Source organism: Polypterus senegalus, chromosome 2 (genome assembly GCF_016835505.1).
Source record: "Polypterus senegalus isolate Bchr_013 chromosome 2, ASM1683550v1, whole genome shotgun sequence".
In the NCBI taxonomy this organism is placed as follows: domain Eukaryota; kingdom Metazoa; phylum Chordata; class Cladistia; order Polypteriformes; family Polypteridae; genus Polypterus; species Polypterus senegalus.
In genome coordinates this window covers 303,645,248-303,670,023 of record NC_053155.1, presented here as the reverse complement: position 1 = coordinate 303,670,023, position 24,776 = coordinate 303,645,248, and the positions used below count along the sequence as shown (strand labels likewise).

General features: G+C 39.7%; 1 protein-coding gene across 7 annotated transcripts in view; it reads right to left on the bottom strand.

The window, feature by feature from the left end:
- The window catches only part of robo1 (roundabout, axon guidance receptor, homolog 1 (Drosophila)), a 1,363,953-nt gene that overhangs the window by 321,811 nt on the left and 1,017,366 nt on the right, over nt 1-24,776 (bottom strand). The window contains exon 1 of one of the 7 annotated variants that reach the window (XM_039745865.1): nt 18,832-18,903. The exons of the other annotated variants lie outside the window; for them this stretch is intronic. The gene's annotated coding sequence lies outside the window, so the exon portion shown is untranslated. Of the gene's footprint in view, nt 1-18,831; nt 18,904-24,776 lie in introns of those variants that run through there. 7 annotated transcript variants of the gene reach the window in all.

Sequence of the window (24,776 nt, the reverse complement as noted above, 5' to 3'; positions counted from 1 at the left end):
AGATAGATAGATAGATAGATAGATAGATAGATAGATAGATAGATAGATAGATAGATAGATAGAGGCATGCATGCATGTCGGAGGATCTCCTCATGGGCTCGACTGAGGTATGTAATACCCTGCCAAGACAAGAGGGGGCACTGTCGCTAACATTCTCTTCTCCTTCTCTCCCTGCAGCACCGAGAAACGTGCCAGTGAGGGCACTTAGCCCCGCCCCTTCCGTGTTCCCCAGCTATAAGAAACCCAAACTGCCCAGAAGGAGGCATCTTTTGTGACCAGACTGACCTGCTGGACGGAACGCTTGTCAGGCTGAGCCTGAATCGGCAACGAAAGCTGAACCCATTTGTTTCGTTAAGCCTGAGGGCGAGAAACATAAACGCAAAGAGGCGTTATTTCTGTTGGACATTTTCAGTTAATTAAACTGGGTGACCTGGTTGACATTTATTATTTTGTGACTTGTGATTCCTATACTCGGCCAAAAAACAGTTATAAAAAGACTTTTTAAATGATAGTAATTCAACAGGAGAGTGTCATACCGTGTTAGCCATAGATTGATACAGGAGAAAGTAGGGTGAAATGACGCCTTTTATCGGCTAACTCAACAGGAGCACCAAATGCCGTTTATGTCAGGTTTAACATAAAACAAATATAGAAAATAATTAAAATGCCAAAAATAAATGAAATGCTTAAACATGCACTAGCCCAGGCCAAGTCCATCTAGCCGAAGGCCAGACAATACCTGTGAACTCCTAAACGCCTCACTCTATTCAGAGACTGCAGCTCCCTTAAGGTCACAATTAGGAGTTAGCGTTCTGCCTCCTCCTCCTAATTGCTACAGAGGCGGATGTGGGTTTTTTTTTTGCTAATGTAACAGCTTAACGGAGACAGTGACGCACATTCAGTTTACAGGGAGTTTAATTAACAACTGGAGAAAACAACAATCCAAATTACAAAAAAATGTCCTAATTGACATCACTGTAAAGGAACATAATGATGATGAATACAACAAGCACCTGTGTCCCAAGAGAAATGATCATCATTTCTGCTTTCATTGTGAAGCATTTCCTTTTAATGACTGCCTTTAGAACAATAAAGAATATAAACCATAAAAAAGAGAGAAAAAAAAAAAACATAAGCAGTGCTGGTAAGTTTATTTTAATTGGAGGTCAAGCCTTTAATTGCATATATCAACCGCAATTATATTTTAAATAATGCTTTTCACAATATTATATATTAAATACCATTCATATTATTTGCTGTCCACATCAATGACAGACTGGACTGGTCTCCTATACAACAAAGGGCTTAGCACACTGTGCTCTGTTAATGTGGGTAGTGACATCCTTTACATGTTGTACAACTCTGTGATAGCCTGAGGCATCACTTCAAGGGGAGGCCCACCGAATCAACATAAATGAATTAAAAAATGAGGGCTTAGTTATGGGATGTACACGAGTCCTGCTGGAGGTAGCAGAGAAGCAGAGAAATAACTCAGAACTGAGTGCCATTATGAACAATGCTACACATCCCCTCTCTGACACACCAACACTGAGGACTTTCAGACAACAAATTATTCAGCAGATGTGTGTCAAGAAACACTTCCTATATACCAATGGCAATACATCTTTATAAGGCCATAGTGTGACCAGGACTGCATTTGTTTTTATCTTTGGCCAAATCAGAAGTTTCCCTTTGTTGTATTTCTGGTGTGTATTAGATGGGAGTTGTTGTTGTTTCTTATATTATTTACATTATTAGCTACACTAACCTGTCAAAGACAGGTTAAAGAATAAATGTAATATTAGTTAAATTAATATAAATTAATACATTTTATATCTCTTGAACTGTTAGCCTTCACCCTACACCTTTCGTCCGTATCCTCATGTGTCTTAATCTCTCTTGCTCAATGCATCCTCTCACAAACAAGTCTTTGTAATGCCTGTTCCTCAGACTCTTATCATGTTAAGGTGCCTTGCACATCTCCTGTCTGATTTTTGATTACCACCAGTAGGAGAAGGGCCCCCATTACCCATTGACATCACTATTTATATTCTTGGAATACTTTCTGTCTTTGAAGGCAACACTCAGAGTTTCTGCTATGCCTTTTCTCAGTATCCTCATATGTCTCAAATCTTACCCAGTGCCTCCTGTCTCGATCGCGTTCCCACACAGCCTGCTTCTCAAACCCTGTCATTTCAAGATTCCTTGCTCACCTTCTGTTCACTTTTTGACTACCAGCAATGGTAGATGAGCCTCCATTACCTACTGTAAAAAAAAATCATTCATACTCTTGCAAATAATTCCTATCTTTGAAGGCGATTCGTGTTGTGTTTCCTTAGTATCTACCAACTCACTATCAGGTCAAGTCAGGTTAGGTTGGGGAGCATACACTGGTACGGTGCAGTGCCGCACCCACCACACAACGAAGACATGTGGTTCAGTTTACAAAGAGAAATGACCATCTATCTGCCACAGCCAGGTGTTACATGGGCATCCCCTTGGCCTGGTCCCGCCACTCGGGTCCTCAACAATGACATTTCAGCGAGCCGGATCACCCTCGGGTAATCGCACCACATGGCCGTAGTGCTGTAACTGACGCTCCCTCACAATGCAGGTAATGTGCTTCATTTGAGACTCCATGAGCAACACAAAGTCAAACCAGCGGTACCAAGGGATTCTCTGAAGAGACACAATACCAAAGGAGTCCAGTCTTCATCTCAGGTCACTGGATAGCGTCCATGTCTCGCAACAATATAGCAAAACAGGAAGCACCAGGACTCTAAAGACTTGGACCTTCAACCTTTTATAGAGATATCAAGAGCGCCACAAACCCCTTTCCGGTGACCTAATGACCCCCCATGCTCTCCAAATTCACCTACTGACTTCACACCCGCTATCACTTGGTACATTATTTGCTTTGTTGTCATTAAAATGCTCCATTTTAACTACTCTTCTCTAAAGGTTAAAAAAAAAATTTGCAATAATCTGGAATTGAATTTTGCACCCCTGATGTATCATGTAATCATCCCTACCACTGACCAATCAGATTGCCCGAAGGAATCAGACAGAAAATCACACATTGGCAATAGAGTTTTATTATTTAGTGGATAGATTTATTTATTCATTGAGCATCTATTAAAGGCTAAACCTCCCTTTTGGGACAAATAAAATGAAATCTACTGTATCTATCTATCTATCTATCTATCAATACATAAAATCTTGCCGATTCAGCTCAGGCCCTTCATTTAATGTTCACATCAAACACTAGAATTATGGTTAGTGGTAGGCATGGTGTGGATGGGCTGGTTTAAGTGTCTACTTAATCTTATTGTGCCTTTCATTTCATTTCTATCTATCTATCTATCATATAGTGCCTTACATATCTATCTATTTATGTATCATATAGTGCCTTACATATCTATCTATATATATCTAGCCTTTCACTTCTATCTATCTATCTATCTATCATATAGTGCCTTTCATTTCTATCTATCTATCATATAGTGCCTTTCATATCTATCTATCTATCTATGATACATTACGATTACTGAAAAGAAACAGTAATTAGAGCTGCCAATGCTTCAATGCTTGTGGTTCCCGGGTTCAAACTAAAGTTCAGTGATTTTGATTGGAGTTCACACTCCATGTTTCCACAGGTAATTCTCCCAAATCTGGATACTGTACTGTAGAAGTGAGGCTTAGTGATGATTCTGAATTCGCCTGCTGTGAGTGTGTCCTGCAACAGAATGGCATGCCATCTAGGGTTGGTTCCTACTGTGTACCCCTACTGACAGGATGGGCTCCTACTTCCTAAAGACTCTTAAACTGGATTGAACAGATTCAGGAAATCACAGCACATGGTCAGCTGCTGACACCTTCACAGTAATGCTGAAAATGTATTCAGAATTCTAAAGCACCTAGAGAGCTAGGGACTTGATTCACTCTTGATTTACTTACAGCATAGCTATGCTAATTTTGTTTTGTTTCATGAAAACACAAAGGGAACCTGGATCAGCCTCTGTTAATAGTTCACTGGTATGTAACGGTCCTGGTACAAGGACTAAAAAACAATAATGATAGTGATCAGATGCAGATAACAATAAGGGTGACTACAAAGAAGTTGAGTGGCATTTCCTTGACCAAACATTACCTCAGCTACATTGCGACCTTGTCCTTTTAATGTAAATTTTTCTGCTTTACGGTGTTGAGCACTGTGGTAGGTGGCCAAGGATGACTGATTTAAGGTGTGGGGGTCTAGGGGTAGAGAGCCGAGCAGCGGCAAGTGAGAAGTGCACCTGTGCTAAGAACCCGCAGAGCTGAATTCCACCGGCTGACAAACAAACGTTAATGAAAGAGGCCTCGACATCTGCAGGTGTACAAACATTTGGGGAAAAAACAAGCAAGGCCACAATCACGACTACCTTTATTTAGATAACAATGAACAATAAGCCTGCCATGTTGGTTGAGAATTTAAGGCCTCCAACCTAGTGCAACGCAGAGGTTTGAATACCACACAGAAGCCTGGGTGCTGAAAAGCCTCATTTAGTAAAAGAAAATGTCAAAATATTATGAAGTGGATGCCATAGTGGCACAAGGCTACTGTCTTGTAGCGTTAGAGTCTTGAAATCAAATCCTGTCCTTCTCAGAATCTGTGTGTTGTTTGCCTGTTCTGTCCATATCTCCATGGATTCAATTCCTGTATCCCAAAGATGTGCATGCCAGGCTGGTGGGTGAGTATAAACTAGCTCCCCTTAAATTCTATGTATGTGTGCCTGTGAAAGACTGGCATCAAATCCACAGCTGGTTCCCCCCTTGCACACAGTACTGTCCCATAAGACTCCATTGGATGGGTTAATAAAAAAAGGATGGATGGAATAGTAAAAAATGAACATCTTTAAGAAGACAACTGAAGCACAAATAAAGTTGATCATGCTATAGGTTAGGCCTACATTATAGCAGTGTTTCTCAACCACTGGGTCCTGACCCACTTTTGGGTTGTGGGCTGCCTCTAGTGGGTGGTAAGCTGCTATTGTTTATAATGGTAGTGGGTAATAGTGGGTGGCCGTTCCAACAGTCGCTCTCGACCCCCTCCTAACTCTGACAATCGCGCTCAATTCTCCAAGGGGAGCTCTGGCAGCCGCACTCAATTTACCAAGGGGGACCAAAAGCTCTGACGTTTGTGTTTGATTCACCAAGGGGGAAGGCTCTGACGATCGCACTCAATTCACCGAGGGGCAAACTCTTCCTCCCACCACTCTGACGATCGTGCTCGATCCGCTAGTGGGTCATGGAGACACTAAAATGGGAAAAAGGGGGTCACGACACCAAACAGGTTGAGAAACACTGCATTACAGTACTAAGCAGCTATAAACAGTCCATAAATATTTGATTAACTATGTTATTAACATCAAGACTCTTGAAATATTTCACTTTTATTTTTCAGTGTTTTACACCATATACTAAAAATTTTTATAATATATTTTATAACATACCAACTGGTTTAATGCATGTTTGCTTACTGTATAATGTGAAAGGAACCTGCAGCATAGTCAAGTTCTGTCTGTCTGTCTGTCAGCAAGAAACAACTTGGCTCTCTGTGAACTGATTTTCCGTACCGTAAACATTTTTAGAATTTTAAAATCTCCCATTTAGAAGCTTAGGCGGATTTGTGAACTTATCTATCTTAAAAGAGAGAAACATGCTGTGCGATTTCAACTACAAATTAGTTAACTCTTTCAATTGTACCTTGAGAGCGTTTACTTCAACTTGTACATTTTTTAAATAATTTTTTTAGCTGACAGCAAAACAGTAAAACGCCTGTAGCCTTCTGTGCTTCTATTCCTACTGTACCCTTTTGAATGTTTGTGAAACACTTTGAGTGTGAAAAATGCATTACATAAAAATATATTATTCTTATTATTATTATTACCCCTTAACTTTGTGATATGGGAGGTGTCACATGCGTGCGCATATGAGACAGTTTAAGGATATTGGTGATGTTTGTTCTCTGCCGATCCAGGGGTTGACACCATGTGATAATGTCCTCTCCTTTCCTCCTTCTGCAGACAGGAACACCGACAGCTCTCCATCTCCGATATCACTTCTGGTTTCCGCCCGCCTGCACCTGCCCCTTCCTGCCCGTTTGCCACATAACCAGAAGAACTGCCATCTTAGGCAGTCCACTTTATGAGACTCACACTGGAAAAGACTTTTTGCATTTTACACATTTTCTTTGCTTTTTTTGCATTCTTTCGGTTATTCGGGATTTGTCCAAGGATGCCTAATGGTTTCTGTCTTGTTCCTACAGTGGCGTAGTCAGCAGGATCATGGCGAAGATGGAGGAACAAGACGTCACAGCCATCATTCAGGGTATAGCTATGGATATTTGGACTCTCAAAGTCCAGGTAGGAGAACAACCATCTCCAAAGGCCTTAAACTATCTCCTATATGCACATGAGTGACAGAGGATAACTGGAGAACCTGGGGAAAAAACCTAATGGACACAGGTAGAATGTACAAACTGGGATTCAACAAATTAACAACCGTGACATAATACAGCATTCTAAAATCCACTTAATCAAGTGGATACTGAGGGACGACTGTACTTGCTATATTCCAGCTGCTTTCCTAGTAGCTGCGCCACTTCTTTTAGATCACAATCAGATGTTTCACTTGTAGCTCTTGAAATGTACATGTTATAGCGGAGCAACATGTTGAGGCAGGGCAAATTCTAAAAGCCTGGAGTGCCATACAGGCAAAGCCATGTTTAATTCCAACAGAAAAAGAAAACGTAAAACAAAACACGCCATCATGGGGACAATTGGTATAGTGATCTGTATAACAGGATGCACTCTTTCTCTCGCTCACTCTCTAGTGACGTTGGATCCAAAATGAGACACCACCTTCCTGGAGGGTCTCCCTTTTATAAAAAGCAGACCGAAAAGGGATGTTTCCCTTGGCTTTGATGGTCTCAAGGGGTGGTTTCTCACTGCTATGAAGGAAAAAGGAGAAAAGACTGTTTGTAACAACACCCCCTCTCATCCCGGGGTGATACCACATACCTTAAGTGAAACCAGAAGGCAATCATCTGGCGCATGCAAGACAATGTACGCTTATAATATGAGAAGAAATCACAAAACAAATCGGTGGTTTCAATACAATGGTATATGATAGGACAATTTAAAGATGATATGTTTGTGATTAGTGGGTCAAAATCCTTAAGATACAACCAGAAGTGTTCAGGAAGCAAAATCTTTGTTGTCCAGTGTTAACTTTGGGATTTGGGAGGGCACCTGGAAGAAACGGCATGCAAACTCCACAATGATAATTATTTAAAATTGGGACGCAGCAACACCAACCAACGTAAAAAAAATGACACAACTTTCTCAAACCCGTTTTATCTGACTTTGGGTTGATTTGGGGTCTGAACCCTATCCCAAAAGCACTAGGAGCGAGTCAGAAAGTTGGCAGGTCTCAAACCCTTACTCACGCTACAGTAGCACCAGTTTAGGGTCACCAATTCACGTAAACATGCACTTTTTCTTGGGGGATATGGGAGGAAAACTCAAACAGATATTGAGAAAACATGTAAACTCCGCACCAGGGACCGGATTTGCATCCCAGTGCTTGGGACTTCAATGCTAAACATTTGCCATCCTAAGAAAAAAAAGGAAGCAAATGTGTGAAAAAATAGTCACTAAGTAAATAAACAGATTGAAAGTTAAAAGTATTGTCCAACTACAAGCCCAGAAAAGAGATCGTAATAAGATTACAGCATCACGTGTGACAATGGACAGCTTCAGAGAAACTCTTTTCCACTTAAAGTGTTGACCACTGCTGACAAGTGTTCCCTTCTCTGGTTTTACATTCCTGGTGATTAAAGGTACTGAAGCATGCAAAGTATTCAAAATAGGTGCTTTACACCACGATTTGACATCTTCAGTCAATTTAACAGCAATGGGCCTTTGAAAGGTCAGCCTTTCCAAGTCACATGGAGTTTAATTCTTTCAAGATAGCAATGATTCATTCAGCACTTCCAGACCTTGCAGAGCCGGCAGCCCTGATGTAAACAGTCTAAAAATGTGCTCTTTAAACAAAGTCTATAAGAACTGAAAAAATGTATAGCGTCATTAAATTCATTTCAAATCTTGGAAGGTTTTTATAATACTGTGGTCAAAACCTTTGGGATGATAGAAACTGTGAATTATTTTTTGTTTTTCCCTACACAGCCTGGGTGTAAAAGGAAATGCACCCACCATATGAAAATGCAGGCAGTGTGGCGTAGTGGTGGAGGCCTTGGACTTCAATCCCTGAGGTTGTGGGTTTCAGAGTACCATGTTACGCAAAGTAAGCGACTTAGATTTGTGGTAAATTATTAGTCCATCGTACCCTAATCAATTTCTTAATATGCTCTGTAGTGGAGTGAGTGATAAGGCAGAGTTAGTCCCAACATTTTTGAGCTGCCAACCCAGCAGAGTGCTACATAACACAAAAACGCTCCCATTACATGATGGCAAGTGACAAAGTCAGATACTCAGAGATCTCCCATACCAAAGTGTTATCAATGAGACCTTGTAAGGCTTATTAAAGGAAAACTCTGTTGCGTTCGAGTGCATTCCGCTTCAGTTCCTGTTTTATTTAACAACTAGCTGTCCTCCCATAGCTCCGCCCACATAGTAGTGAAACAGGACGAAGTTTAAAAATCAATAAAAAATATGTAATTCTGGCCAAGCGGAAGGTAGGTACACTTCAACATCAAACGTTGTCACTGTATCTGATCGTGTTCAGCTCTGACGGGACAGAGTCCACCACGTGGGGAGAAAAGCATGTAGCCATGATATCTCTGCCAATCAGCAGCTACCCTCTAGAACACATGGAGCTCTGATCTCTCTCTCTCAAAAACATCAAACGTTACCCTGTAACAATCTGTAGATGGTAATGTCTGCTGAACAAGCAAGCATCGCTAGCTAAGTGGAGGCAGGGTACGCTCTAACACGTGGCGAGAGGTAGACAGACTTGAACGGAGGCTAAAAAAATAAAAATAATGATTGGGTGACTTGACATGTAGAATATGTGAATAACGTGAGAGTTTTTCACGGACGTTTCTGTTATTGGTTGCAGTGCTGGTCTCTACAAGCGCGTATTCTGTCAGAAGAATTGTTATTTCTGTTCTGCATGAAAACATGAGATGATTTTTTTTTCTCTCATCATATCAAGCTACATTGAGTAAGTAATATATTAAAAAAGTATCATTTTAGGGTGGAGCATTCCTTTAACACAAACATAGTCTTTGCTAAGCTCTTGCCACCCTGAAGTAACTGACTAGTAGACGTAGCCCCTATTCTCATTTACTTGTTGATGCTTTATAAGTCGCATTAACACCAAACAAAGCACTGGTTTTGGCCTTGTTACATGGCAGCAACAGGCTACCAGACCCACATGCACTGCTTGTCTGCTAAACTGCTGCTCATGGGAGACGTCTACAGGGCTGATTGCTTATTTCTGTGTTCTCATCTTTAAAGTGTTTTATCCATCATCTTACACTGCTAGCAGGCATGCAGGCACCTCCATGTACTTGTTAAACTTTCATTTAATTGTCATGGGAATTTCATCCCTCTCAAGAAATTCATTCACCACACCTCATCAAAACAGCACTTCCTTGTCAGCCATTTTCTTGCCCTGAACTATGAACAGATGAAGCAAGAGGTATTATTTTTCATTCACATGTCAGACGATACATAGAACTGCCAGTTTCGATTGCAAACGTTTCAGCACTTTCAGGCATTTCTTGATAATGCCATTTAACGTGCTGTGAATGAGTACGGGTGAACGCATGACTGTGACCTGACCACGGTGGGTCCCCTCCTTGCTGCTGGGATTGGAAGTTGCTGTTCTAGATAGATAGATAGATAGATAGATAGATAGATAGATAGATAGATAGATAGATAGATAGATAGATAGATAGATAGATAGATAGATAGATAGATAGATAGATAGATAGATAGATAGATAGATAGATAGATAGATAGATAGATAGATAGATAGATAGATAGATAGAGCTATTAGTGTATGAGGGGATTGACCTATTATGCCTGAATGTGCTCTGAGATGGATAGGGCAATTTCCTGACTTGCAACCAATGCTACCAGGATGGGGTCCAGCCCCAAAGCCATTACCACCCAAAAAAGTTGTAATATACAAAACAGGTTTGTAAAAGGATGAAAGAAAATTGAAACTGGAAACATTAAAAGGTTCATTTCACCACAGGGTACTTAAAAAGGCCAGAATCCTGAAGCTTTTGTGGTTCCCCTTTGATTACACTGAATAAACTAATTAGCTTTTAATTCAATAAGAATCAAATCAGTCACAAATCTAAATGCCAGACAACACTGAATCACTTGAGAGACGTTTGCTCCTCTGTGACTAAACACTAAAAATGTAACTCCTAAAGCAGGAGTTATAAACAGAGCACAGAGAACGGTTTAGAAGATGTGGACATATTAAGATCTATGAAGGAAAATAAAATAAAAAGCATACTGTACATATTCCATAAAAATGAACTCATGAAAATATGTGATAGATAGATAGATAGATATGAAAGGCACTATATGATAGATAGATAGATAGATAGATAGATAGATAAACACAAAAGGCACTATATAATAGAAAATTAAGAAATGTACTATACACTAGACAAATATCTTTTAAAAATACTTTAATTTACAATGATAATATAATTACTGTTATATTAACAGATTTCAGTCTATAATTTATGGAAACATTTACAACTTTCATTCAAAATTCATTTTTGTAGTACATAGTTGATACTCCAACTTTTCAGAAATATTTCAAGCTTTATAAATGAGCTTATAAGATGCAAATTCTCCATTTAATTTGCATTGAATGAGCACCTAAACATTAGTAAAGTGTCTATGGTGAATCGAATTTTATCCATATTTCTTCATGTTTTGAAAATGGCCCTCTTAGCTTGACCCAACAAAATGTTGCCAGATGTTGTGACAAGAATTGCATAAAATAAAGCTAAGCACAGTGAACACAATTCCAAGCTTCTCAAAGAATAAGGGAAGAATAATAGCCAGGTACAATACAGAAATAAATTACAAATTATACATTTTTGATGACACTAATCAGTAAGACTAGTACAAGGCACATACATTACATATAAAAGACAGATAGATAGATAGATAGATAGATAGATAGATAGATAGATAGATAGATAGATAGATAGATAGATGAAAGGCACTATATAAAAGAAATAAAGATAGACAGACTGCGGTGGGCTGGCGCCCTGCCCGGGGTTTGTTTCCTGCCTTGCGCCCTGTGTTGGCTGGGATTGGCTCCTGCAGACCCCTGTGACCCTGTAGTTAGGATATAGCAGGTTGGATAATGGATAGACAGATGGATGGAAGATAGATAGATAGACAGATCTATCTATAACTGTATGTCATGTCATGTCATATTCTAACCCTCTTAATCCAGACCAGGGTCGTGGTGGAGCAGGTCTATCCCAGCTATCACTGGACACAAGGCAGGACTACACCCTGAAGAGGGTGCCAGCACTAATTATTTGTAAATATCTCAAACTTGCTTATTCCAGGGTCACTTCAGAACTTATCCTGGTAGCACTTGGGCAGAAGGCAGGAAGCAGCCCTTAGACTGGATGCGAGTCAGCTGTACAGACAACTCATGCACACTAATACAGCCACACTCACATGGGGCCAGTTTGAAACTGGCAATTAAATCTGATGTGCATATAGTTTTCAGGAAGAAAAGTTGAGTACCTTGACAAAATCTCAGACACATTGGGAAAATGTGTAAATTCTACACAGGCAACATTCAGGAAAGTTAGGTGTACACAGGATGCTGCCATCATAGGCATTAGAAACATCCAGGGTACCACTGTGTTGGTCCACATTATTAAATACAATACTCATAAATACTGTACACATACTGTAACTGTACATATACTGTGTGCATAAAAATACACATACAACAGATAGAGCTTGTACAGTATCTAAGACAGGTGGTGTCAATTGGTGCCAAACATATATACATGGATGTACTGTATACACCCAAAATACTAACACCGCTACACACACAAACTATATAACCTCAGAGGAACAAACAGATTCTTTTAAGCAGTATTGCCAGCTAAAAGAGTAAGCTGAAAGCCAGAAATGAACAGAAACCAGAAGGTTCAGATGTAAATACACGTAGTCTTCTAGTTGAACTTTGTCCTTCGTTACTGTTTGCCTTAAAGATATTTCATTCAAAGCCCTGATCACACAAGCAGGCTCACATTTATGGACATGGAATCTCTTCCAACTTCGACAGACCACCTTGGAGTACATTTTTTCCCCCTCCATTCTTACAGTTGCCTCCGTCTTGTCAGCTGTTACTGCTGCAATCCAGCTTCAAGGGATTGTCTTTTGAGGCCTTGAAAGTTATAACAAATGCCTAATGAAAATGAGAAGATCAAACAGTGATGCAGGACAGCTTGAAGAGTTGTTAGCCGCAGCATTTTCGGTATTTCTTGCTCAGTTAAATATAAACCCTCAGCGAGTGAGGCCACAATTAAGTGACAAGCAACACAACACTGGGTAGCCCTACTTGCATTAGCACATTGTTAAAAAAAAATCTTTTAATAGCAGTAAACGGTTAATGACCTTTTTATATACTTCTTGGCCTATGAGTATAACAAATTAGTCAGTTTTCTAACAAATTTGCAAGTACTGAGTAATAAGATTTTAAACCTAAGTTACACACAAAAAAATGTATGCATTCAATGGGATAAAACAATGGCAGTAAGGAGCAGAAGAGTCACAGAGGTTCACTGAACAAACTTGCCTTCTCAGATACCGTAGGAATGTGTGGTTAGAAAACAACAGCATATGATTAGAAATGAGAAATACTCTTAATGCTTCAAGCATGACACTTCAGCTCCCACACCCAGATTAGACTCTTGTTACAATCATTGACTACTAACAATAAGGAACATTCTTCATTAATTGTATTCAGTAAATAACACTGTTACAAACTTCCTAGGCGGTATACCTCTCTACATCTCAATTTACCAATGATTTATGAAATACAAAAAATAAGTAATGTAACATGGCACTACACAACACAGTACCTCCTCCTCTCCTCTCCCAGTGAGAGCCATTTTACGACATCTTTCACATAAATGTTCAACGGCCTTTTGCTCAGATAGATAGATAGATAGATAGATAGATAGATAGATAGATAGATATTTTTTTATTTTTAAAAACAAACTTTATTGACAAAAACATCAAATATACAACTTACACATTATTATAAATATATTTACATGTTCTTTTTTTTTTTTTGAAAAAACACAATTGAACCAACAAAAAACCCCTAAAAAACAAACCGCAGTTCCTCATTATCACAGTCACACAGTACACTATTCACACACCATATTGTTTTAAACTTTTCCATATTCTTTGTGGATTTGTAAAAATTAAAATCAATCAAAATGCGACTAAGGCACAGTATTTTAAAAAACACAATCGGATCTTGTAAACCATTCCCTTCAATTTTGTGCTTTCTCGTTTTCCAAATAGCTAATTTACTTTGCCCCATAATAAAGTTTGCCAAATTCACATTATCTGTGTTTCTTTTAGTTTTTTTAAAACCAAACAGAAAGCCCACCCTAGTGTACACCATTTCCAATCCCCCAACAAGCCTCTCTAGTAAATTAAACAAAGGCTCAAGCCTTGCACAAAACATAAAACAGTGAAACACGGTCTCTCTTTCCCCACAGAAACAACAACTGTCAGACACCCCAGGTATAATAATTGACAAGAAGGAGTTCACAGCTAAGATCCCATGTAAGACCCTCCATTGTAAATCACCCACCCTACTGGTCAATGGTGGCTTGTATAGCGACCTCCAGGCTGGCTCTGAGAATTCTGTGCAGTCCATCTTTCTCCTCCATGGAGTGTCTGTTACCGTCCTCAGGGAGTCTCGATGTCTAACTTTTACGCACAGCCAGTACAATTGTTTCCCTGTAGCCGTTGGCAAAGGCAGGTCCATCAGCCTCTCCACGAAAGAAATTTGCTCTGCTCCGCCGTTGTCCAGTCACCCCCGGGAGATACCAAAAGTGTAGGAAAATCAGGATCCTCAGGTGGATGAGTCCGTTCATTGAACATGTCTCTCAGGAGTGCCGATCTCTCAGCTGACAGTGAAGCCTTCACTTGTGTTAAAAGGTCTGCACCACTCTCACTGACCGCACTCCAATTTGGTGTGCAATTTCATTTGCGTTCTTCCAACAAAACTTTTCACAGTCAATAACATGTTTTAGTTTTGTGCACACTCCATGTTTAAGATGATTAATGAAAGTTTGAGACAGTCCCACTGAACTACTGTACTTCACATTATTAACAATGGGCTCTTCCAAAACCCAGAACAATGACAGGCTGTCCTCATCCCCTTTAATTGTCACCATCTGCCAGGCTCTAAAAACTCTTATAAAAGTCCGGTATGTCCGACATATCAAATTTATTCACCTGGCACAGCAGCAGAGTTTTTCCAAATTTCAGGTTTTCAATGTGGTCAAAAAAACGTTGTGCCAAATCCATCCACGGCTGATGCTCAGAAGGATACAACAATTTCTGTAAAGTCTGTAGCCGAAATGCAGCAACTCTCCCGAACACATCTATAATGCCTTGCCCACCTTCATCCAGTGGCTGAAACAGGACACTTCTCCTAAGCCAATGCAGGCCATCCCAAAAAAAATTGATTAAAACTTCCTGAATATTCTGAAGCAGCTGTGCAGGAGGCTCTAAACAAATGCATTTATGCCACAGTCCTGAGGCTATGAGGTTGTTAATGATGAGCATCCTGCCTCTGTAGGATAACTGAGGTAGAATCCACTCCACCGAGCAAGCCGATCCTTCACCTTCTGCAGTACTCCATCCCAGTTCTTTCGTATGAAGTGTTCATCCCCAAGAAACACTCCTAAATATAACAATCCTTCAGAGGACCACTGCAGGTCACCAACCAGTTGTGGTGGTTTTAAACCAGTCCAGTTGCCCAGTAAGATAGCACTGCTCTTTCCCCAGTTTATTTTAGCTGATGAAACAATTTCAAAAGATCTCTGGCATTGAAGCAAAATGTCAACGTCCTCCTGATTTTTAATGACGATGATGATGTCATCAGCGTATGCTGAAACCTTAACAGGCTCCGCAGTGCAACATGGAATTGATAGACCAGTCAACACTCCTCTCAGTTTAACCAGAAAAGGTTCTAAGGCCAACACGTAGAGCATTCCAGACAAAGGGCACCCCTGCCTGACTCCTCTTCTGACATCAAAAGGTTCGCACAAACCACCATTGACCTTAACTACACCAGAAATGTCACTATACAATAGCTGAATATATTTAACAAAACGGTCCCCAAACCCAAAAGCCTGCATGACTCCCCATAAAAATGAATGTCTGACCCTGTCAAAGGCCTTCTCTTGATCTAAAGAAATAAGACCAATTGGAAAGTTAAAGAGTTTGGATACTGCAAAAATATCTCGAATTAAGAAAATATTATTAAAAATCATTCTATGAGGGACACAATAGCTCTGATCAGGATGCACCACCTGAGCTAAAACAGTTCGCAATCTGTTAGCGCCTTTGACAGGATTTTGTAATCAGCACAAAGGAGGGACACAGGCCGCCAGTTTTTGAGATTTTGTAGGTCACCTTTTTTTGGCAGTAGTGTTATTACCGCCCTGCGGCAACTCTGAGGTAACACACCCATTTTAATACTGTAGAGGAATACCTCCAATACATCAGGACCAATAATATCCCAGAAGTCTTTATAAAATTCCACTGGAATGCCGTCAATGCCTGGGACTTTTCCATTATTCAATTCATTCAGTGCATCAGTGAGCTCTCCTAAGCACAACTCCTTCTCCAGCTCTTCGGAGTCTGCATCACGAAGGTGAGGTAAATCCTTCAAGAAGGTCTGCTGTTCCTCAGCCTCACCTTCCTCTGTTGCAAAAAGAGTCTCATAAAACCTCCGGACCGCCCGCCTTATCTCACCCGGGTCCTGAGTCTCCTCACCGTTATCCTGTCTTATGCAATGTAAGACTTTATGTTGAGAGTTCTTTTTCTCAAGTCCAAAAAAATACTGGGTTGGTGCATCCATGTCAGTTATCTGTTGGAATCGCGCCCTCACTAGAGCCCCCCGAGCCCTTGTTTCCAATAAATGGGCAAGGCCCTTCTTTTTAACCCCAAGAGTTTCCAACAATTTGACATCTGGACCCTGCTGTAGAAGCTGCTGAATCTGAATGATTTCAGTTTCTAACACTGCCATGTCAGCCTGTAGTGACTTAGTGACATTTCTGGTGTACTCCTGACATAATAAACGAATGTGGGTCTTCCCAACCTCCCACCACTGTTGTAAACTGGTGAACTCCTTCTTCATGAGTCTCCAACTTGCCCAAAAAAATTTAAATAAGTCTTTAAAACTTTGGTCTTGAAGGAGAGCGTATTAAAATGCCAGTAGGCACTACGAGGCTTGTAATCAGTTAGGATCACAGAACAAGACACCAAACTGTGATCTGAGAACCCTGCAGGGGTAATGTGACCGTTTTTAAATAAACCAATATGGTGCTTGAAACAATAAAGACGATCAAGCCTCGCCATTGAAATAATCCCCCCATTCATCCTCCCCCATGTATATTGTCTGGTGCCCCCATTTTTATTTCGCCACACATCTTCCAGTCCCATCTCGCTCACGACTCTCTCTAATTCCTGGGCTGAGCGTGTGTGCGCTCCAGCCCGTTATTTCTATCTTTTTGTGTATCAAGGGTGCAATTAAAATCCCCACCTAGAACGAGGACTTCATTTGTGCAACATTGTGTCAGCACACCCTCCAACTTCTTAAAAAAAGCGATTTTCTCATTCCCATCGTTGGGCATATACATTAATAAAAGTAAAAGAACTGCCTTGAAGTTTGGCGCACTTTGAGCAGCCTCCCTTCACTATTTCTTCAACATCACAAAGAACTACGTGAACATTCTTAGAAAACAGAATGGCTACTCCAGCACTAATATTTGTACCGTTACTGTAATAAATGTCCCTTTCCAATCCCTACTCCACTCCCATTGATTTGCGTGTCTATATGGGTTTCCTGTACAAAGGTAACTTTTAAGTCTTTTTGCTTTATGAATTCAAACAAAGCTAGCCTCTTATTATTATTTCTTCCACCATTAATATTTAAGCTTCCTACATTAAAGCAAGCCATGTTAAATGAAAATATAAAAATAAAATCAAAATAAACCACAGATCCCAGAATATACAGGATCTTGGAAATGGTGCAGTTGCCCTCTCCATTACTGCTTATTTAGTTTGAACTGTTTCTTCAGTCTGCTTGACAGATTCTTTAATCTGAGAAGCTCTTTATCAGTGAACAAGACAGAAGAGGACTTTTCTTTTCTTAGGCTTTGTATTGAAGAGATAAAAAGTTGCACATCAGGAAAGTAATCGGTCACATCTACACCCCTTCTGCCCTCAGTTTCCGTCACAAATGTTCTGATACTTTGAGCACTGTATCCCCTCTACCTTTACATTCTTGTAGGTCAGACACAGTTGAACTATCCGACATTTCCCCCTCCGCCTCCTCGTCTCCCTCACTCAGCCCAGCCGCGTTTTCACTGTCTGCCTCAGCTAGGGCCGCGTACCTGCCCTGCGTAACCGGTGGGGCTGCAGCGGGACCTCGCCTTCCTCAGCAGCACAAGCCGTAACATTACTGCGTTTTCGCGCGGTTCCTTCCTCCTCCCAGCTTGTCTTTTTAGCAGGCCGTTTAAACCCATCGTATGGCTCAGGTGCGTTATCATCGCCTTCCTCCATTTCAATCTCTCCCCACACACTTCCCTGTGCTGTAGCAGAATCTTCTGCTGCATTTTCATTCCGATGTCCCCATCGATGCTGGTCTGTGCATTTCCCCATCAAGCAACTCATCTCCCTTATTTAAAGGTTCAGAAACATTTACACTCTCCTCGGGCCGCGCTTCCTCTGGTGTCTTTGTGTTTTCATTACCATTAAGCTGTAAAGGCCGATCTTGTAAATCGTCATTAGTGACATGCAGGTTATCACGAACAACTGCTCTGTTCACTTTCACTGGACAATTTTTAACTAAATGCCCCTCACTTCCACACCCAAAACATTTCATTTCATCCGAACTCAGAAAAATCACTAATCGAAACCATCAATCTTAAACCTCATAGCAACATTTAAACTTTCATCCATTTTGTTGAGCACCATGTAAACTTGTCTCCTAAAAGACATTACATGTTTTAACTCCGGCGACTTGCACCCCAAAGGAATATAGCGGATTTTTGAAACTAAACGACCGTGACGTACTAATTCTTTTCTATAGTCTCATTCCTCAAAAATGGGGACATTCGATAACGTTACTTTACGTGCTGGCGCCGCCAACGGAGACACCTGCACGAACGAGCCATCGATCACTACACCCTTTTCTACAATTGTCTGCACCAGATCGACAGAACTCAAAAATAATACGATTGCGCCGTTCATTCGCGAGGCGGACTTAATGTTCTCGCAACCGATCACATTGCCTACCGCCAACACCGCACTTTCTAAGGGGAAAAAATCACACAGAAGTTTTATCCCATGGCGGCGGCTCAATCGTTCTAAATTCGCAGCCATTATGGCTGCTGTGGCCAGATGCCACTTCACACAAAAGAAAACGGAAAAACTTTCAAACAATTCACCAAGAAAATGAAAATGGGAAAGGGGGAAAAAAAGTTAAACAAAACACTTCACTCACCAGACTCAGAGCCCACCACCAGCACTCGCGCCAGATCAACCACCCAACATGCACTGCGACAATGAAACAGGAAGGAAGCAGATAGATAGATAGATAGATATATGATAGATAGATAGATAGATAGATAGATAGATAGATAGATAGATAGATAGATAGATAGATAGATAGATAGATAGATAGATAGATGTGAAAGACACTATATAATAGATAGATAGATAGATAGATAGATAGATAGATAGATAGATAGATAGATAGATAGATAGATATGAAAGGCACTATATAATTAAGAGATAGATAGATAGATAGATAGATAGATAGATAGATAGATAGATAGATAGATAGATAGATAGATAGATAGATGTGAAAGGCACTATATGATAGATTGATAGATAGATAGATAGATAGATAGATAGATAGATAGATAGATAGATAGATAGATATGAAAGGCACTATATAATTAAGAGATACTGTATTTATTTTATTTTTAAAAGCAAACTTTATTAAATAAACACAGGAATAAATACAAAAAAAAAAAAACACAGTAAAAACTCAAAATCTTAAGTCTTACAAAAAAACACGTACACACTTTCCTAATGATGAATATTCATTTTTAAACCATTACATATTCATATTGTTCTTGGAGTATATATTTATCTAATCCCCATTGTTTCCACCCTCAATCCCACTTATTCTCAATTTATCCACCCAATTTATAAAGGAATGAAACACCAAAGTCAAAGCACAAATTGCAAATTATCTTCATCACATACACAAAGCACATTATTCACGCACCACATTTCCTTAAACTTTGCTAAATTATTTGTGGACTTATAAAAATTAAAATCCACTAATATCCTACTTTCACATACTTTTCTAAAAAATACAACAACATTTTCATTTCCACTCCCAGTAATCTTGTTTTTACGGGTCTTCCATATTGACAGTTTTGCTTGCCCGATAATAAAATTAATTAAGTTCATATTTTCTCTGGTGTGTTTTGTAATTCTAACCCCAAACACAAACACCGTGCCATTATACGGGACCCCCAGCCCTTCTACTATTCTTTCAATTTCACTAAAAAAGGTCTGGAGCCTCTCACAATACATAAATGCATGAAAGACACTTTCCCTCAGACCACAAAAAGGGCAGCAATCTGAGACCCCCGGACATATAATCGATAAGAAGGAGTTCACCGCTAGTATCCCATGTACCAACCTCCACTGCAGGTCTCCCACCCTACTGGCCAATGGCGGCTTGTACAACGACCTCCATGCGGGGTTCAGTCCTTGAGGGGCTCCAAGCTTGTCTCTCCATGGTGTGTCGTGTCTTCGTGTCCTCAGCTGCTCCAGGTTGTTCACCTTCACACAAATCCTGTACAGCTGTTTCCCCGGCACTGTAGGTAGAGATAACGCCTCTAGAGAACTTAAGGCTAAAACATTAGTCTCACCATCCCTCAGTTCAACAGCCGGAGACACAGTAAGCGTTGGAAAAGGTGTTTAGTCAGTTGGCTTCAATTGTGATGAGAAAATTCCGTGCAGGAGTGTCATGGATTCCCTGTCCATTGATGATTGTACCTGCCACAGAAACTTCTCCATTAGGCGGACTGAGTGTACCCCTGTCTCCACTGCTACCACTTGTGCACTTTTCCAAGTGTAATTTTCCCAGTCAATTATGTCCTTTATTGTGGTTATTCCATGTATTATGAAATGATTAATACAATTTTCAGAAAGTCCTGTAGCAGTGCCAACAGCAGGATTGTAGAACAGTGGTTCATGAAGGACCCAAAATGTGGAGAGGTCATCACAGTCCTTTTTTATCAACAGCAGTTGCCACGCTGCTAGAAGGCTTTTATAAAAACCTGGCACCTGTAAAGTCTTGATCTTATCTAAGTGGCACAGCAGTAAACTTTTCCCAAGTCCCATATGCCTGGCTTGTTTAAAGAAGAGTACGGCTAAGTTCATCCACTGGCTCTGCTCGACAGGATACAGCAGTTTTTGAATGGTCTGAAGGCGGAAAGCAGCAATCCTGCTGGTAATGTCAATAAGTCCTTGTCCGCCTTCATCCAATGGTAAAAATAGAACGCCCTTCTGTATCCAATGGGTACCAGTCCAAAAAAAATCCATGATCGCCTTCTGTATCTGCTGAACAAGCAAAGGTGGAGGTTGTAGACAAATACACTTATGCCACAGGCTGGAGGTCACCAGGTTATTAATGACCAGCATCCGTCCTCTATAGGATAACTGAGGGAGTATCCACTTCCACTTGGCAAGCCGAGCTGTAACCTTGTCCAACAGACCCTCCCAGTTCTTTTGGATGTAGTGGTCATCTCCAAGATGGACTCCCAGGTACAGGAAGCCTCCAGTTGTCCACTGCAGACCTCCTTCCAGTCGAGGAGGACTACATCCTGTCCAGTTCCCCACCAGCACTGCACTACTTTTATTCCAATTCACTTTAGCCGACGACGCTTTACTGTAATTCCGTAGACCTTCTGTTAATTCGCCCAAATCCTTCTGGCTTGTGATGACTACAGCAAGATCATCTGCATAAGCAGTGACTTTCACAGGGTCCATGTTGCAGTTGGGGATGGAGAGACCAGTCAGCACCTTCCTCAGGTGCACCAGGAAAGGCTCCAGCGCCAGAGCATATAACATGCCGGACAAAGAACATCCCTGTCTGACTCCTCTTCTGACACTGAAAGGTGCACACAAGCCACCATTGACCTTTATGATACCAGAAATGTCACTATAAAGTAAGCGAATATGTTTAATAAAAGACCCCCCAAACCCAAACGCCTTCATGGCATTCCATAAAAATGAGTGACTGACCCTGTCAAAAGCTTTTTCCTGGTCAAGAAAAATAAGACCAGTCTGAAAACCAAACAGTTCTGCAGCAGCCAAAATGTCCCGAATTAAAAAAATGTTATTAAAGATGGACCTGCCAGCCACGCAGTAATTCTGATCAGGATGCACCACTCTCCCTAAAACTTGGACCATCCTGTTGGCTAAGGCTTTAGAGAGAACTTTATAATCAGCGCATAAGAGAGACACAGGCCGCCAGTTCTTAATGAGACACAAGTCTCCCTTCTTCGGCAGCAGCGTGATCACGGCTCTACGGCAGCTCTGCGGTAACAAGCCAGTTTTAAAACTCCATTGGAACACTTCCAATAAGTCCAGGCCGATGACGGAGAACACCTGCACGAACGAGCCATCGATCACTACACCCTTTTCTACAATTGTCTGCACCAGATCGACAGAACTCAAAAATAATACGATTGCGCCGTTCATTCGCGAGGCGGACTTAATGTTCTCGCAACCGATCACATTGCCTACCGCCAACACCGCACTTTCTAAGGGGAAAAAATCACACAGAAGTTTTATCCCATGGCGGCGGCTCAATCGTTCTAAATTCGCAGCCATTATGGCTGCTGTGGCCAGATGCCACTTCACACAAAAGAAAACGGAAAAACTTTCAAACAATTCACCAAGAAAATGAAAAATGGGAAAAGGGGGGAAAAAAAGTTAAACAAAACACTTCACTCACCAGACTCAGAGCCCACCACCAGCACTCGCGCCAGATCAACCACCCAACATGCACTGCGACAATGAAACAGGAAGGAAGCAGATAGATAGATGTGAAAGACACTATATGATAGATAGATAGATAGATAGATAGATAGATAGATAGATAGATAGATAGATAGATAGATAGATAGATAGATATGAAAAGCACTATATAATAGATAGATAGATGTGAAAGACACTATATAATAGATAGATAGATGGATAGATAGATAGATAGATAGATAGATAGATAGATAGATAGATAGATAGATAGATGTGAAAGGCACTATATGATAGATTGATAGATAGATAGATAGATAGATAGATAGATAGATAGATAGATAGATAGAAAGATAGATAGATAGATATGAAAGGCACTATATAATTAAGAGATACTGTGGATAGATAGATAGATAGATAGATAGATAGATAGATAGATAGATAGATAGATAGATAGATAGATAGATGTGAAAGACAATATATGATAGATAGATAGATAGATAGATAGATAGATAGATAGATAGATAGATAGATACCCTATTTGTCTCCAAGGATAAATTAAAACTTTGCAGAAGTTCAAGAAGAATATAATTATTATAACAAACCACGACCTCCCAAATACACTCAAGAACTCCTGGCTTGAATAGTAAGAGGGCTGCTGCCGACTGAAAGCAGGCTTGTAGGTGACAGCAAGATATGGTCAGACCTACCCAGTTGTGCCAGTTTTATGTTTAAAAATTCCAATAAATACATTTTTATTACTTGGAATAAACACTCTAATCTCTCCAATGCATCCCATCTTTGTGGGATGTAGATAAATCAGAGGAACACATATTAAGGTTCGGCTTGCTTCACACACAGGGATGCAGCTATTTCCAATAACTGATGTAGCATGTTATTCCTTGCAGACCCCTGAACTATAAACACTTGAAAGACTCATTTCAAATCACAGGGTCAAAAAACTGAGGCAAGAGATACTCTCATATGGAGAACATAGAAACAAAGGGGTTCATGTACGTTCGCCAGCACTAAAACGACTGGAGCTTTGACACTGGTTCAATAGCCATCAACACAATTACCTGAGCAGCAAATACAAAAATTCACTTTAACAGGAAGAGTTTAAAAATATACACTATAACAAATTAAATAATAAGAAAGATTGACAGTAAAAATAAATTTCTTACACCTCATTATGTTAAGTACACTGCAAAAATGCATATGCAAAAACTCAACAAAAAAAAAATTAAAATGGGAGTTCTTTTGCTTTCATTTAGCAAAAAAAAAACTGCCAATAGAAAAAGGAAAATTTACATGACAAGATTTCTTAAAGTAAGCTAAATAATCATAAATATTAATGTTTTGATATGTCAACTATTCTTACATAAAGGAAAACAAGATTTAATGTCATGATATAAGTTCTTTTCACTTTGATTTCATTTCGTTGCGTTTATTTCATTGCGTAGATTTCATTTTTTGCAATGCATGTACAGTATATCTATCTGTTATGACAAATAATGCTTTTTAAATAAGGAAGACATAAGTTTCAACTGTAGAGAGTTAAACTCATTAGTCATGGTGCACAAGAGGGACTATGGGTTGCATGTTAATTGGCACACACAAGAAAGAATTTCACTCTACACTGTACATGAGTACAGGTGACAATATTGACCCTGTAATAACATATGAACCTCTGTCTAGAATACCTTAAAACAGAATATTAGGTAGATATGAATATAGGCACAATATGACAGATAGATAGATAGATAGATAGATAGATAGATAGATAGATAGATATGAAAGGCACTATATAAATTAAATGAATTGTTATTTTGTTATTATATGATAGATAGACAGACAGATAGATAGATAGATAGATAGATAGATAGATAGATAGATAGATAGATATGAAAGGCACTATATAAATTAAATGAATTGTTATTTTGTTATTATATGATAGATAGATAGATAGATAGATAGATAGATAGATAGATAGATAGATAGATAGATAGATAGATATGAAAGGCACTATAAAATAGATAGATAGATAGACACAGACAGACAGACAGACAGACAGATAGATAGATAGATAGATAGATAGATAGATAGATAGATAGATAGATAGATAGATAGATAGATAGATATGAAAGGCACTATATAAATTAAATGAATTGTTATTTTGTTATTATATGATAGATAGATAGATAGATAGATAGATAGATAGATAGATAGATAGATAGATAGATAGATAGATAAGAAAGGCACTATATAAATTAAATGAATTGTTATTTTTTTATTATATGATAGATAGATAGATAGATAGATAGATAGATAGATAGATAGATAGATAGATAGATAGATAGATAGATAGAATTCTGAGGCAGACAG